This window comes from Semicossyphus pulcher, unplaced genomic scaffold, assembly GCF_022749685.1.
Source record: "Semicossyphus pulcher isolate SPU_LCO1_2020_fin unplaced genomic scaffold, fSemPul1.0.p SCAF_13, whole genome shotgun sequence".
Taxonomy (NCBI): domain Eukaryota; kingdom Metazoa; phylum Chordata; class Actinopteri; order Labriformes; family Labridae; genus Semicossyphus; species Semicossyphus pulcher.
Genome location: NW_027211637.1, coordinates 31472501 through 31487500, shown reverse-complemented (window position 1 = coordinate 31487500; position 15000 = coordinate 31472501). Strand labels below are relative to the sequence as shown.

At 44.0% G+C, this 15000-nt stretch overlaps 1 protein-coding gene across 3 annotated transcripts in view; it reads right to left on the bottom strand.

The window, feature by feature from the left end:
* Positions 1-15000, bottom strand: part of sulf2b (sulfatase 2b) — a 70199-nt gene that overhangs the window by 25256 nt on the left and 29943 nt on the right. The gene's annotated exons all lie outside the window — the stretch shown is intronic.

Sequence of the window (15000 nt, the reverse complement as noted above, 5' to 3'; positions counted from 1 at the left end):
CAGATGCATCCATATCTCTGATCGTATTCAGCACTGCGACCCGGACGTGAACCAGACATCTGGACTGAAGCGGTTCAGCCTGACGTGTGTGTCCTGCAGGGAGCCTGCACTGTTTCAGTCAGTAATCCACTGTATTATAATAATGTTATGTCACACAGCCTCATTATGAAAGTGACCTGAAAACTGACCTGAGATCAGACTCAGTCGACCCACCTGCAGGATTAGTTCATGGTTTTAGACTCGTTCAGCAGGTCACAGAGAAGGTACCTAATAAAGACTTTAACAGTAAAGTAATGTTTACATGAAAACATGATCGAGAGGCAGAGATAAATAGAGATAGAGAGAGAGATAGAGAGATACCGAGGGAGAGAGAGAGAGAGAGAGATAAAGAAATAGAGTGATAGAGAGAGGTAGTGAAGATAGATACAGAGACAGAGATAAAACAAGATATGTAGAGAGAGATAGATAAAGCTATGAAAGAGAGAAAGAGATACAGATAGTAATAGTGAAGTAGAGAGAGAGACGGAGATAGAGAGAGGTACGAGGCTGCGGTCGGCTGGTCGGAGGTGTTTTTGTTCCTGCAGCTGTTTTGAATCCTGATCCGATGTTTCGTCTGAGTCCAGCCTGGAAACGAAGCTGCTGCTCACTTTGTTTTATTTGATATTCACAGCAGTGAAATATCATCTGCTCGCTCGGCCTGAGGAGGCTGCAGTAAATATACAGAAAGAACAGCAACGCCAGGCAACTACAGTCCAACATGATATACAACACCCTGTAATAAAAACTCCTTAAAGTCTCAAATGAAGAAGAAACACACACCGCATGAGTCACGATGAAGGAGAAAGATCTGCAGCCTCAACACGACGGCTTCTTCTACTGCTACATTTTAAACAATGAGCCAACAGATATAAGACACAGATCAATACTTATCCTGTAAGGCGTCATTATTATGAATAATCATTGAGTTAAACTGCCACCTTCATGCACATATCTGAGCCAGCAATGACACAAAGAAGAAGGTATTATATTTTGTATTTTCGTGTTTGAATAAAAATAGTTTCCAAAGTGCAGGCGGTGTAAATGTAAAAAAAGCTTTTGGTAAAAGAAAATACGATAAAAAAGTTTACAAACACTATAAGGCCAAAAGTTTGTGGACAGGAAGTGTCCATATATGGAATAAAACAACCACATTTCAGTTGCAATGATTCCTCTTTACTTTATAATATTATTTAAGTTCACTGGGACGCTAAAGGGTCACGGCTGGCTGCTACAAAGCATCAGGATGTGACGACCTGGTAATGAGAGTGTTCTGGTAATCCTGCTGTGACCCTGAACATATAAATGAGATTACCCTGAACAAAGTCTAAAACTGGAGTCCTGCCCAAAATATTTTACTGAACGTACTGCAGCAAACCTTGTGTTTGTTTCTCTCCTCATCCCGGCACTGCCCACAGAGGAGGCACAGGCACACACACACACACAAACACACACACACATTCTGCACTCAACAAGAAGTGCAGATACTTCTGTAAAAACTGGAGTGGAAATCAAGTCCTTCCTGCTTCCTGCGTGCGTATTAAAGTGACGGAGTCAGCCCTGAAGTTAGTTACAGCTTCGCCCCTGAAGCAGAACAACAGTAAATCTCCCCTCCGTGCTTTCTGACGACGGTCGGGACGCTGAAGCAGGACAGGTCAACATAAGGTGGCTGACCTTAGCCTAATTAGCTTCATTTGAGCTAATACTTAAGTATTAGTAGAGTCTTCATGTCTTTAAACTGTTTTCCTCTTCCTCTCTCTTACGTCTCAGACTGTATAAAAGATGGCCGACCTGACAGCTCCCTAAAAGTGAAGCCAAACCCTCTCTATCGCCCCCTGCTGACTGGCTGCAGTATAGCTCATAAAGCCCGCCTCCTCCATGTTAACAGATGGGACATGAGTCAAACTATAAAATCAAAATACACGTCAAATACATTTTTCTCAAACATGGTTTCTGTCATTATAGTTAGTTCTTATCCTGCTGATTTATGTCACAGTGTTCATTATTCTGACAAGTTTATTTTTAGTTAGTTATTTGATGCTGTAAAAAGGGGGTGTGGCCTCATGATTGACAGCTCTGTTGACAAATGGGGCTCCTGCAGCGTTCTGTTCCCGACTGAGCCCACCTGAGGGCTCCAACACGGCAAGGACACAAGGTAAAGGTGTGTGTCTGGTAGAGGAAGGGGCGGGACGTCGATACTGCGGCTCCACCAGCCGATCTCTGCTGCACACAGGCTCTGGTTACAGATGAGCACGATGGGCTTCGTTTATGTCCGACGAGCGGAGGTGGAGACCCGTTGTTCATCTTTATAAACAGTCAGGGGTGAAGAGCCAGAGAGTAGCAGATTGTCAGCTGTCAGCAGCTCATTACACGTCACATATGGAGGACGTTCAGCGTCCAAACACTCTTGGCCGTGGTTCTGTGTTATGCGTCTGTAAATGTGCTCTCATGCTCTCCTGAACTGTGAACAGGAGCCCCCCCCGCGGCCCCCCGGGGAGGATAAATCCTGCCGTGTGTCCTCCTGATGCGTCCTCTCCGTGTCTCTGCGTCTCGTTATTATTCATGAGCAGATGGGCGGACTCGGCACAGACGCGGCCGGCCGCCGAGCGACTCGATGTGAAACGTGGTGAATGTCAATAAAGAGAAACAGCGTTAATGTCGACCTGCTGCTCCATATTCATCAGTCACAGTTAACATGCACACAGAGCAGCAGGAGATTAAATGTGTCCCAGTGCAAGGAGGTGAAAGGTCAAAGGTCAGTGCACTGCTTCCTCACACAACCCGGAAAAGTTAAATAAAATTAAATCTGCTGCGTTTCCTGCGGTAACAGAGATGAGCTTATTAATCTTTATTACAGAGGCAGCTGCGGTCATCATGTGTGATCAATACATTTTTTCATCTCTTTGATCAATACGTCAGCTGATATTTCCTGACTGTTATCAATAAACATGTCAGCAGGTATTTACTGACACACACAGACATGACACACGATTTCTATCTCAGATAAAATCCATAAATCTGCTGAGAAGTCACAGAGAGAAAAGCTGCTTCCTTTAACAGAACCTGCCTGAGAATCTGCTCGTTTTTAACTCTTCTTCAGGATAAAAATAATCCAGTGATATCTGGTGCTCCAAAAAAGGCAACACTGCAAACGGGAAGTGCTAACAGCTAATTCGGCATGCTTTGTTAGCAGAAAAAACAGAGAGCTAAGGAAACATGAACTTTTAGCCCACAGCTAACTGCACTGTGACATAGTGCGTCCTCTGCACTCTCCCAAAGACCACCAATCATGGGAGCTGTAGTTCCAAAACTCTGAGTGTTATTATTCCCAAAACAGAAGTTAGAAAGAACATTATAAGATGTTAAAATAATAAACATCACGTCATCATAGCTAAATGTCACAACACGGTGAAAGACTCCCAAAACTAAATATAGGACCATCATCCACCACATCGGACAAATATGTCAAACACTTTGTTAAAGTTTGGTGGGAGAAATGTTGTGTTTGGGTTTAAATAAAGACTGTAGCTTTGTTATTTCATGCATGAATCTTTGTACGCTCACAGGAACGGTACGTAATCTAAGGATGTCGCGTAAACAAGTCAACGTTTACTACTTGACGTTTCATACGTGACTCGAGCTTCTCACTTCATCACTGAAATATTACAGTCCGTCACCTGTCTTCCTCCTTCTGTCCTGTGATAATAACTACAGCCACTAGAGGTCGCCACTTAATTCTAAACATAAATAAGGTTCCTAATCAGTTGATGCACAAACGACCTTTATCGTATTCTTGGTGCCGAGAGTCTCGTACAGCTTGAAACCAGTATAGCATCATGTTAGCTCCAAATGAACTACACAGAACAAGGGCTGTTAGCCGTGTTAGCTAACAATCTGAGTCACTTTGTGAAGATACAGAACAATGTAAGAAACACACGGGAGCATGTTATTGGGATCAATACAACAACAATCCTTCAGTCGCTGCTAAAATCTGCTTCTTAAAACAGCTCGGCTGGTAGAAGTAGCAGCTAAGCTAGGCTAAACAAACAGGATCTCTCTACCTGTGCCTGACACACAGACACGAACCTGATATCTACTTCAAACATGTGACTCATAGAGACAGAGAACAGGACTGTGAGAGCGCGGGGCTCCTCAGGTCACCGTTTGCACTGTGAGATCAAATCACAGAATCGTTTGGAGAGACAGGAAACAGTTTGTTTCTCTGAGCGGCACAGAAACCGAACTCTGACTCAGGACACACACGATGTTCAGATCTCTGCAGTTATAGATCATAAATCTGCTGTTTTTTAACAGTTATATCACCACGAACAAATCGGCAGATTCAAACTTCTGCGTTTAACTTCCTGTTTGTGGCTCGCAGCTCCAAACCCTTTAGATTCCTCCTGGAGACGTTAGAAAACACCTCACACAGTTTAATGATCAGCAAACAGGAGGGACTATTTTCAGTGGCGGATGAATCCATGTTTGGTGCTGTAGTGAGTTTTTGTAGGATGGTGTGTGTGTGTTAATGAGGATAAAAACTAAAGTGTGTGTGAAACATGAGTGTGATCGTGTGTGTAGGATACACAGTGTGTGTGTCGTTATGAGAGCTTAAACTTCAGTTTGATCAAAGAAAATTAAAAGTCCAGATAAATCCTCAGTTTCGTGGCTGCAGCATGTTCCCCTGTTCTATCACAGATTCATCAGTGTTTTATTTAATGTATGTTATAAACTGATGCTACACGCTAAAGCCTGAGCTCATGTGCAATGCCCAGAACAAGATGGACATTTAAAATACATGAAACTAATACACAACACAAAGTACACAATATTAAACTAACTGTGTGAATATAATAAAACAAAAGAAGCAGAAGATCCATTTTCAGTTTTCACTGTCTCTCTGTCTCGTCTGGTTGTTGCTGTTCATCAGATTTGAGCCGTTTCTCTTCCTTTCCTTCTGCCTCAGAACAAAAGCTTTTTAACTGAGAGGAAAATATTTACAGAGACATGATGTTCACATTAATCAGTTACAGCTGCAACAGTTGGATGATCTCTGTCGATATTCAGATAAACTAAAAACTCACTGGTACCAGCTTCTGACATGCGAGTATACTTGTTCATGACTGACACGGCAATAAACTCAACATGTTCCTGTCCAAAACAAAAACTCAATCGGATTCAATCTGAAAAATCTGTGTGTGAGCGGGTTTTTAAAAGGTTTCTTCCTCAGTAGAAATGAAAGTGTTGGAGCTGACAGGAAGTACAGAGAGACGCTCTAACATGTTACAACACCAGACTTATTTTACACTTTGCTTAAACGAACACAAATCAAATCTGAACAGCGTGATGTGAAAGCTTCAGGAATCAGGACGAAGACAGAAACACTTACTGTAACTGAGCGAGTTTTCTTCTCAGGCAAAAAGTCAAACTAATTCCAGAGAAGAGACTCAGAACAACTCCACGACCACTTCTCTCTTTCTCTTCCTCTTTCTGCTCTTCTTCCCTCTTTTTGTTTCCTCCTGCACACTCACACCTAAATCTTTGTCCTGTGCTCCTGTTCGCCCCACATCGCTCCTCTCTGCTCTCTCTGTCCTACCTGGTTGTCATGTCCTCGCTGCCTTGCTCGTAGGCTCTGCAGTGAACCGACAACCTCCCTTCAGCTCCTGTTGGCGTTTGCAGCGGCGGCAGACATCGTTATAATCCCCGTGGAAGCAGCTCTCTCCCCTCGATGACCGCACGCTCTGCCTGCTGGAACAACAGCCGAGCTGCTGCTGCTGCTGCTGCTCTCCTCCTCCTCCTCTTCCCTCTCTCTCTCGCCCTCTCTCTCTCTCTCTCTCTCGCCCTCTCTCTGTATCTTTCTGTCGATCTTTTTTATACCTCCTACTCTGCTCCTCGCTGCTCTCCTCTGCTTCATTCTCTCCATCACGTTATCGCCTTCTCCCCATTTCTCACTCTCTTACAGTCTCTCCCTCGGTTTACTCTCCCACACAAATGTTACCTTGTTTATTTTCAGTGTACGGATCAAAAACGCTTCATGTTCAAAATGTTCAAGTTATCGATGTGACAGAAACATTTTTAAGAGCCAACTGAAAGTTAAAATATGGCAGTCGCCATCTTGTTTTTTGGAACCAGAAGTGACCATATTTGGATGGAAGGGCAGAGCAGGAAAGGAAGTAAGTGTTAGCATATGCTTATGCTAGTTTGGTTAGCATCCATAATTCCCTGCAAATGTGATATTAATTTGGATGCTAATTTCAGCTAGCAGACACCTCTGAGTGTCGTTATTACAACCAAGCACAAATAAATTAAGAGAGGAGGAGGACCATTTTCTCATAGACTTGTATAGGATCACACTTCTGGAGTCGCCCCCTGCTGGACATCAGAGAGAGTGCAGGTTTGAGACACTTCTGGGTTTCTGATCTTAAAGATGCGTCCACCAGAAAAACTTCACGTCTCGTCGGACTAAGAAAATATAAATCATCAGGATGTGATTTCTTTCGTCCAATCACATCGCAGCTGTCATGAACACCAGGGGGCGCTGTGGGCTGCTGAAGTAATGAGGCTGATTCTAATGAGACTAAGAGATGAATCACTTCTGGCTCTGACGCTGACTGATGACTTTGCTTTTGTTTCCCTTTCGATGAATCAATAAATCGATTGAGAGTCTGAGCTGTGGTCGATCAGCAGCACAAAAGACACTTCAGGTTTTTAACGTGACGAGGCTGTTGTCTGTTTTTCACATCGTGTCCGCGTCTGAATCATTTATCTGCAGCAGAGTGATGCCTCTCGTCACTCTGACGCTCTTCGGCTGCTTTATTGATGAGAGCATGTCAGCGGCTCCACGGGAGCATCAAATGTAAATGCACATCTCGGCTTTCAGCCCGCTGATGTTTCGTATCAGAGGAGTCTCAGAGGAACGACACGACTGCAGAGCTGCTGCCAGAATCAGTCCTCATGAAAGAGCCTCAACTCGACTCTCATTATCTCAGCGGGAAGATCAAATCAGGCTCAAGGAGAAAGGTTTGACTGAGAAGAAACAACATTTTTTAGTGTTTATTTAATTGTTTAATGAGATTTTCCATCCAAACGTCATCTGCTTACACTGAAGGACAGCGCCCCCTAGTGGTGTTAGTGAATATAACAGAGCAGTGGAGGAAACAGCACAGCTTTGTTGCATTTGTTATATTTATAGAGACACAGACTCCATGTTTTAAAGTCCTAAAGCGACGTTACGTCACAGTTCATGCGTTAGTTACGATGTCTATTTCCGCTCATTGTTACATAAAAATCTGTTGGTTCTCTTTGAAGCCAGAGCAGGATCTTTTTCTGAAACCGAACCCGTCGTCTTGGTTCCTGCAAAGTTAACCACGTCTTCTTAATGTTGCACGGCCAAAACGTACAAACTGTAAAATCTTTCTCAGCAAAGTCTGAGCTGAAGTTCCACATTTATTAAAGCTAACTGAACCGTGGAGGTCTGCACGTGCAACACTGACGCTGGAGGGGACGCTGCAGCTTCATATTCAGAACGACTGGTCCAATGATTAGTGCCGATATTTCCTACCAGTGTAGCAGATATCAGGAACACTGGTCACATGTTTCTGTCCGTCTGCAAACAGAGTGTAGGTTAGAGACTTAGCCTACGACCGGACCGTGAGCTGAGCTAAGCAGATTTCTGTTTATGCTAAATAATAAAAAGATTAATTGCAGACTGACGTCAGCCGAGGGATGAGTGATTACAGTTCTTCAGGACAGAACCACGGCCCGCTCGGGTGTGGATTAACAAATTCAGAACAAGTTAAAGGACAGAATCCAGGCGTTACACTCGAGGGCACCGAGAGCTCACACACTGACTGAAGCAGATAAACAGGAGGAATTCTTCTTTAGGGGGGAATATCCCTTTAAGAGATCTGCTGCCCATCTGCTGCATGCTATCACACACACACACACACACACACACACACACACACACACACACACACACACACACACACGCACACGCACACGCACACACACACACACACGCGCACACACACACACACACACACACACACACACACACACACACACACACACACACTTCGACATGAATAGAACATGAAGACAGCAGCATCATCTAAATACAAGACCTCATTTACATCACGTCCTCTCTCTCTCTCTCGCTCATCCCTCCATCCTGCTCGTCCATATTCATACTGCACCACAGGCTCCGCCCCCTTCCTCATTTACACCTCTGCTCATCTTTTTAATGCTCTGTCCATCTACACACCTCTCCTCTAAATCACCAGCGCCCCATACATCATCCGACATGTCGTCTACACACTTTACATGTCCATCCATCCATCCGTCCGTCCATCCGTCCATCCATCCATCCATCCATCCATCCATCCATCCATCCATCCTATAAATCCAGCACAAAGAACTAGAACATACACAACAACATTAAACCCAACACAGCATAAATAAAGTTAAATGCAGGGAAAGGATCTGAGGTAGGAAAGAGAAGAAGAAGAAGAAGAAGAGGAGGGTAACAAACAGGAAGTTAGAAACACGTCTTTGCCCTGCAGCCTTCAGGGTCAGCAGCGACACTGATGATCATAAAACCACACAGATGTGATGTTGAATGTTCGTCGTCCCCACAGGATGAATCCTGATAAAACACCATCAGGACAAAATCCCTGATCAAACACAGGGATGGAATCAGGCCGGCTGCCATCAGGTCTCAGACATCAGCTTCTCCTCACATCTATGAGCATTTATCAGTTCAGATATTTGGTGGATGATGAGGTGGTCTGTTTCTTAAACTGTTACTAACGCAAACAAAGTGTTTAACTTGTTAAACGATGAAGAAATCAACTGCAGACATCAGATTATTATTAAGATAAACTTCGTTTCCACTCATGGCAGCGCCCACGACCTCAACTTCAGAGCACTTCTCACTGGCGCTTACTGTTGCTAGGATACAAAAGTTGTGTGGCGGCACTTCCGCTTCCACTGCTGCTTCCAGCTCCTGGAGGCTGACCAGTGCCCAGTGTGATGAGCTGTGAGCTCGGATCAGTACCAGGATCTCTCTGATGGACACCAACTACCGGCGTTCTGTGTCTCTGCCGTGGAGCGCCTGTCCATCTGTCTCCACTGAGTGGCAGTTTCACTGTATCTAGCAAGTCACAGGTGGGCTGAGATCTGTCTCACTACAGCGCTATGAAGCCACAACAAACAGATGTTACTGAGATTTAATGACAATAAACAGGCTGAGAGGATGCTGAGAGAACTACATCAGGAGGCAGGTCTGTAGAGAGGCTGAGGTCATGCTCTGTCAGGTCTGTCTGCAGGACGACGAGAACACTACTTTAAAATGAGTGTTTTTTGAATGGGGTTTGGTTTGACCGTTTCTGATGCAACCTCAGGACGTCAGAGATTTGAGCGCTGGGAGGCCTCCAGAAAACACAACTTAAATATGTCACTTTGCCTTGTTTGTGCCTTTTTGCTTCCTTACATTGACTTCATATGTAACTGTTGTAACAACATGTCGGAGTGACGTTTTTCAGGTTTGATTCACAGACTGTTTGAGATTAAAAAATGTCAGAGGCAGAAAAAGACAAAGACGGAAGGAAGAGGTGGAGGGGACGTGGTGTTACAGAAGAAGAGAAGGAAGAGGAGCAGAGCAGCAGAAATAAAGAGGAAGAGAAAGCGCGTGAGATGAGTTATCTGACTAATGAACTCGTCTTATCTGGCGGCTCAGCTGAGTGACGAGCAGAGACACAGACGGAGGAGTGACACAGAGATTTATCGACTGTCTTTTGTCCTGCGCTGCAGAAGCCGACTGATGAAGTAAAGTGCTAATGAAACAAAGGAGCAAACATGACGAGCGGCACAAACACATGAATAACACTTGATTCAAGTGATTTGTTTTTCAGAGAAAGAATGACTCATTAAATCATTTGCATACTTTGATTTTGACACTGAATATTTCTCCATCCTGAGTGTCGTTGAAGTGTCTGCAAAAACAGCTACATGTGCAGGTTCCTGCAGGAGGCTCAAATATATCACCAATATGTGTGTGTGTGTGTGTGTGTGTGTGTGTGTGTGTTACCGACTGAGGGGGCCAGTCGCCATACAAACAAGAGTAAAGCTTTATTTATGTTCGTGTTCTGCGACTGTTCAAAGATTCCTCTTCATTTTATTGATTTTGTTTTGGCAACAAAAAAAGGCAGAAAGCTGCTTTAAAAGTGACAGAATCAGGTTAGTGTGTGTGTGTGTGTGTGTGTGTGTGTGTGTGTGTGTGTGTGTGTGCGCTCACACAGGTGAGGTGTGTTGGCAGGCTGCCAGGAGGTAATTACTACCTTCATTATAAAGCTGTGATCATGTTAAACAGTCACCTCTGACACACACACACACACACACACACACTAAAAGCTGTCATTTTGTGTCATTAAACTGAATTACAGGAGCTCACGTCAGAACCTCCAGCTCTGACTTCTAACCCGTAACTCTGACCACATAATGTGTTTTATTTACAAGAAGAAGAAGAAAGGAAGGAAGAACAGGGGGATGGAAAAGATGTAGAAGAAGAAGAAAAAGAAGAGTAGAAGAAGAAGACGAGAGGAAGAGCTGGAGAGGAGTGACAGTCTGTGCACGTGGCTAATTAATTAGCTTGCTAATTAGCTAGTTGACCATGTTGTTTCCAGTGAACACAACAAATCCGCTAACTTAAAATACAAACTACAGTCCTGACATCCATAAACACATCACTGTGTGACAAACAGTGAACGAGCTAACAAGCAGGTACGGTGAGCACAGACACAGATAGCTGCTAATCAGTGCTAACATATAAATAAAACAATGAGTGTAAACAGTGTGTGAGACGTGTTGGACGGTCTGTTCGTCCAATAAAGCGCACACACAGATTATCTGTCTGATATTTACATGAACAAATCTCCAAAAGGCTCCAACAGCACAAACACGGCCCAGAGGTTACGTTCAGTGACTGAGTTAGCTGAGGGGACACCTAGCAGACAGCTAGCAGCTCCCACCTGTCACTCAAAGAGGCCACGCCCCTAATGAACCTTAATATAATGTAAACAGGTGAGCTGTATAAAGATTCTCCCCGTACAGTTGTCATGAAGAGAGAAATGAGCTATAGAGACCCAAACTGTTTTTTGTACCAGGCTGTAAACATGTTTATTTCTGCTGTAAAGTTTAACATGGGGCTCTATGGGGACTGACTCACTGCTGGAGGCAGCCTCAAGTGGACACCAGAGGAACTGCAGCTGTTAACACTCGTGTGCTGTCGCTCCAGCTGTGAGGCTGTCAGCTTCTGCTTCTCTTCAACAAAAAAAATCACAAACCTGTTTTCTGTTTTCAAACCAGGCGGTCGATTCAGAAATTAATGTGTTGTGCAGCTTCACTGCTCTGTATTCTTCACAGTAACTGCTGCTCTGTGTGTGTGTGTGTGTGTGTGTGTGTGTGTGTGTGTGTGTGTGTGAGAGCTCCTTTCAGACAAACAACAAAAGAGCTTTCAGATTCAAATCCCGTCCCGATGATGGAGAGAGTTTAGAGAAAACGTCAAAGTGAAAAAGGGACTCGAGAGAGAGAGGGAGCGAGAGGGAGAGAGAGAGCGAGATAGAGAGAGAGGGAGCGAGAGGGAGAGAGAGAGAGAGCGAGATAGAGAGAGAGGGAGCGAGAGGGAGAGAGAGAGAGAGAGAGAGAGAGAGAGAGGGAGCGAGAGGGAGAGAGAGAGAGCGAGATAGAGAGAGAGGGAGAGAGAGAGAGAGATAGAGAGAGAGGGAGCGAGAGGGAGAGAGAGAGAGCGAGATAGAGAGAGAGGGAGCGAGAGGGAGAGAGAGGGAGAGAGAGAGAGAGAGAGAGTCCAGCTGGCTAAAAGAACATCCCTCTCTCTCTCACTCACTTCATCTCTCGATTGACTCTTTCCGATTGCTGTCGTCATGGTAACCACACATGATGCAAATTATTATGGGCTGTTCCGACTAATGGAAGGAACAGGGCAGCGACAGATGACGATGAGGGTTTGGAACCTAAGTCAGTACTTTGAGGGTACGGACCGCTTTACGTCCACACAGTGCTCCATGTGTACCTGAGAGAAAGCATCAGAGAGAGAGCAGGACCAGGTTACACTGCAGCTTCATGTCACACTTGGTTTGCTCCATGTCAGTGAACAGGTGCGTTGAATCTATGTAGTGATGCTGTAGTTGCTGCACTGTGAGAATTTAGGGGCCTGTGTCGACTGACGCCGTGTTTTCGGTGGTTCGCTGGTACAGTTCAGTGTTTTCAGCGTAGAAACACCCTCGGCAGCAGCTGTTTTTCTCGCTGTGCTCTCAGTTGACAAAAAGTTCCACTGTTGGAACACCTTGAGCTTGTCAATGTCACATCTCTCTCACCGACCAATCAAAATAAAGAAGGAGCGTTTCCTACGTTTCCTTTTATAAAAGAGAATATTAATCCAACCGAGCAATTTAAAAACAGATTTAACGATCACAACCAAGGGAAGCGAAGTGCTGTGATACAACTCTCGTAACCTAGCAACAGTAAGCGCTGATGAGAAGCGCTCTAAAATGCAGGTTGTTGGCGCTGCCAGCAGAAAACGCTGTAAGTGGACACAGGCCCTCACACTTGGTTAGTCTGCATCGCTCGCTGATTGCACCGCCAAAACTCTCGTTGGTTTTCTTTGATAATCCATGAGCCGGTTTTGGCTTCTATACGATACAATGCGGTTCTATACGATGCAGCTTTATAATATGCAGCTCTATACGACGCGGTTCTATATGATCCGGTTCTATACCTTGTGGTTCTATACGATGTGGTTCTAAACAATCAGTTCTATATGATGCGGTTCTATACGATCAGTTCTATACGATGTGGTTCTATACTATCAGTTCTATACGATGCGGTTCTATACGATCGGTTTTATACGATCAGTTCTATACGATACGGTTCTATACGATGCAGTTCTGTACGATCAGTTCTATACGATGTGGTTCTATACGGTGCGGTTCTATACGATTGGTTCTATATGGTGCGGTTCTATACGATCGGTTCTATACGATGCGGTTCTATACGATCGGTTCTATATGATCGGTTCTATATGATGCGGTTCTATATGATCGGTTCTATACGATGCGGTTCTATACGATCGGTTCTATACGATGCGGTTCTATATGATCGGTTCTATATGATGCGGTTCTATATGATCGGTTCTATGCGGTGCGGTTTTATTCGATTGTTTTATTCGATCCTTTATTGTCCCTCATTTTAAACAGCTAAAAATGACATGTTTCTTCTTAGCAGAAAATGCGGTTCTATACAATGCGGTTCTATACGGTGCGGTTCTATATGGTGCGGTTCTATACGGTGCGGTTCTATACGATGTGGTTCTATATGAGCGATTCTATATGATCGGTTCTATACGATCGGTTCTATACGATCGGTTCTATATGATCAGTTCTATACGATGTGGTTCTATATGATCAGTTCTATACGATGTGGTTCTATACGATCGGTTCTATACAGTGCAGTTCTATACGATCAGTTCTATACGGTGCGGTTCTATACGATCAGTTCTATATGATCACCTTTGCTGTCCCGGTGGGGAAATGTGTCTTTAAATGTTTCTAAATAATAAAAATGTTACGTAAAAAGTTTGGACTCATTTAAAACAGCTAACATTACATGTTTCTTATCAGCAGAACGGGCGGTGCTAATAAAAGGTAAGAATTGTATAATGGATCCATATCGTACCAACATAATGATGACATAATTAAACTTGTCAGCAGCACTGTAAGGCGTTTAAGAGCTTCACTAACACGTGGTGTTGTATCTGATGTCATATTCTGCTTGTCAATCACATGATGTATGTTTAGTTACTGGGTGTAAACAGAACAAAGAGAAGACGTTGATGTGTGACTGTGGATCTGGTGGATCCTCCAGTCTGCCCTCAGACTTCAAACACTAACAAAAAGAGGTTGATGTGATTTGCAGTGAAAGTAAAAGCAGACCCGTCTGTTTTCTGATCATCGTCTCTTCTGATGGATCCAGCAGAACAAACACGTCCTGAGAATCGTTTACTGTCAGACTCTGACACTTCCATGTTTACATTTCCATGTCGTGAAGACGCAGGACGTCAGAAATAAAACCTGCTTTGTGTTGTTTGTACAAATTGTTTATGCTGATTGGTCTGAAATGTCCTCCACCCACGACAGACACGGCAAGCTGTCGGATCATCAGACGCTGAGGCTGACAGCTCGTCTGAGTTTAGAGGACGAAGAAAATGAACTTGACACAAAGAAACAGATTCGAGATCATTACAGAAAATAAAAGTTCCCTATGAACAGAAAATGTTTCGTTTTATTCTCTCTGAAGATCTCAAACAGACAAAGCAGTTCTTCTCTCATGACGTTCCATTCTTTCATGTTTAGGGCTCACCTGTTGTGGCTTTAGCTTATCATTATCCCTGAGACAATTATGGTCATTACAGCCTATACAGTTAACATCATGTGCTGACCTCTAGTGGCCGTAGAAGTTATTTCAGAACAGCTGAACGCAGGACTTCAGGTTTTATGTGTTGGAGGACGTGTTGGGTGCTGTGTTCAGTGGTTGACTAGCATTGAATAACATGAAAAACTCTGGGCCTGAAAGATGGAACATGGAAGTGTTAACAGCTGCAGTTCCGCTGGTGTCCACTTGAGGCTGTCTCCAGCAGTGAGTCAGTCCCCATAGAGCCCCATGTTAAACTTTACAGCAGAAATAAACATGTTTACAGCCTGGTACAAAAAACAGTTTGGGTCTCTATAGCTCATTTCTCTCTTCATGACAACTGTACGGGGAGAATCTTTATACAGCTCACCTGTTTACATTATATTAAGGCTTAAAGTGATGCAGCATTAGGGGCGTGGCCAAAATACCAAATCCGAGGTCAACAAACACAAACCAATGGGTGACACCACGTTAACA